At 44.8% G+C, this 2511-nt stretch overlaps 1 pseudogene; it reads left to right on the top strand.

The window, feature by feature from the left end:
- The first annotated feature begins 875 nt into the window (after positions 1 to 875).
- LOC138145640 (eukaryotic translation initiation factor 3 subunit K pseudogene) lies at positions 876 to 1688 on the top strand (annotated as a pseudogene).
- The last annotated feature ends 823 nt before the right edge of the window (positions 1689 to 2511 follow it).

Here is a 2511-nt window from a genome sequence, read left to right as displayed (position 1 = left end):
CAGAAAAAAAAAACATTCTCAATCACAGGCAGCCACCTCCACACACTCCCAGTTTGTAGTGCTCTCCACATGGCTCTAGGTTCTTAGGGAAGCTCTGTTGTTAAGGGGAAGGGAGCAGAACTAGGACTGCCTGTTATCATCCTTCCCACCAACACCACATGAAGCTGGGGCTAGGAATACAGGGCTAGATCTCTGACCTCAGTTCAACCTCAGCATTTGGATTTCTATTTTCACAATGTGAGTCCTCACTTCCTGGTGGCCCAGTGATCCACAGCACTGTCTCCATCACCAAATGAAGCTCTACCTGAACTGTTCCCTCCAGGTCCTATTCTAACCTCAGACCCACTTCTCCAATGTTCATTATTATTCATGCAACTGTACTATGCTGGTTGAGAGAACTTCTCAAATCCTGGGGGCCGTGAGGAAAATATGCAGAGCCAGCTGCATGCTGCACCTTGTTTATATTGCAGCCTGTAGGGATTCACTCCTGGGGATTTGCAGCCTCATTAGGGACAAAATACATGGATTAGACACCTCCTTTATTGGGGGAAGTTTGTAAGAGGTTTCTCTCTGTCAGAAGGACCTGTAGCTCCAGTAGCTAGAAAAGACTGAGATCTTGATCTTAAGTTTCTGCCAGTGCTACAGGGAGATAGTGAAGAACATGAGAATGTCATTGTGCCAGGGAAACACATATTTGACCTTGTTCATATGATTCTCCTCCAGTTGTTGGACACCTTATTCAAACATGACTCCTGGCCTGTGAAACACAGCATCTCCCACAGGGTGGAACTTCTTGGTGGAGTTTGGTTCCAGAGCAAGCAGCTGGGACAAGGTCAAGTAGAGCTTTCTGAGACTGATGTAAAAATTCACTAGAACTGTTGCGGCTCCAGACCTGGCTTCGGCGTCTTTGTCTGCTTGCGAAAAGGAAGAGGACATGGTGCTGTTCGAGCAGATGTGCGCCAACGTGGGGAAGCTGCTCAAGGGCATCGACAGGTACAATCCTGAGAACCTGGCCACCCTGGAGCGGTACGTGGAGAACCAGGACAAGGAGAAAGCCTATGACTTGGAAGCCAACTTGCCCATGCTTAAGCTATACCAGTTCAATACGGCCTTCTTCCAGACCACAGTGACAGCCCAGATTCTGCTGAAAGCCCTCACCAATCTCCCCAACACAGACTTCACTCTGTGCAAGTGCATGATTGACCATGCTCGTCAAGAAGAACAACCCATCAGGCAGATCCTGTACTTGGGAGACTTGCTGGAGACTTGTCATTCCCAAGCTTTCTGGCATGCCCTAGATGAGAACATGGATCTCCTTCTACTTAATGGCATCACAGGCTTTGAAGACTCCATCTGAAAATTTATCTGCCATGTTGTGGGCATCACATATCAACATATTGACCGCTGGCTGCTGGCTGAGATGTTGGGAGATCTGTTTGACAACCAGCTGAAAGTGTGGATGAGCAACTTTGGCTGGAGCTCCAATGAAGCAGGGCAGGTCTTCATCTGTAGCCAAGAAGAGAGTATCAAGCCCAAGAACATTGTGGAAAAGATTGACTTTGAGAGTGTTTCCAGCATCATGGCCTCTTCCCAATAACTGCTGCCCCATGTCTCCTGTTTGTTGCCTTCTGTTTCCCCTTACATACAGCCAGCTTAAATAAAAGCCCTTTACTTCCTGAAAAAAAAAATCACTAGAAGGTCTGCAGGCAAAGCAGGAGCAAACATCTTCATCAGGTCACTGGAGAACTAGACTTTTCAATCTTGGAAGAAGCTGTTAAGATTTTTTTGCCTCACCTATTCCACATATAAGAAGTGAGAGTTATTTCTAAGTAAGGAAGTCATAGTGAACAGAATGCTGCCTAGGAAAGTCTTTGTTTAAATCCTGCCTTGGATATTTATTAACTGTGTCTCTGAGCTTCTATCCCTTCTTCATCTTTTTTTTTTAAGCAATCGGGGTTAAGTAACTTGCTCAAGGTTACACGGCCAGTTATTTCTGGGTGTGGTGCTAAGTATCTGAGCCCAGATTGATCCCCAGGTCATCCCAACAATGGAGCCGGTGCTCTTACTCTCTGTGCTACCTGGCTACCCCATTCTTTCTTCTATAAAATAAGAATGACAATATGTTTGCTATCTCGCCAATGGTATTAATCATAATGAATATGTTTCCATAATAGGATTTGACAACTGACTAAAACTTCTGAGATTTGTAGTTTAAAAAGATCAATATTCCCCTCTTGGCTTTGAGTGGCATTTAGCATTCTAGGTGTATGTTAAACAAAAGGGAGAGTTGAATCACACCTCAGGGTTCTGAAAGAGGAAAACATAGTCTGTGAGAGACAAACTGAGTGGAAGGAGGTTGACCTTAAGAACTGTGAAACTTCAGCAATGCATTATGTTCTCCAGCCCTGCCAAGGGCTTAGCAAACTAAGTCAGAAAAAAAAAAGTAGGATAAAAAGGGTAATATTCAAAAAGGAGAAAAGAATGTGGGCCAGCTGTATGAAAGGAGAAAGA

The sequence above is a fragment of the Petaurus breviceps genome, unplaced genomic scaffold (assembly GCF_028583685.1).
Source record: "Petaurus breviceps papuanus isolate PSGF00001 unplaced genomic scaffold, PetGlider_PUasm1.0 90743, whole genome shotgun sequence".
Lineage (NCBI taxonomy): Eukaryota > Metazoa > Chordata > Mammalia > Diprotodontia > Petauridae > Petaurus > Petaurus breviceps.
This window is presented reverse-complemented; position numbering and strand designations above follow the sequence as displayed.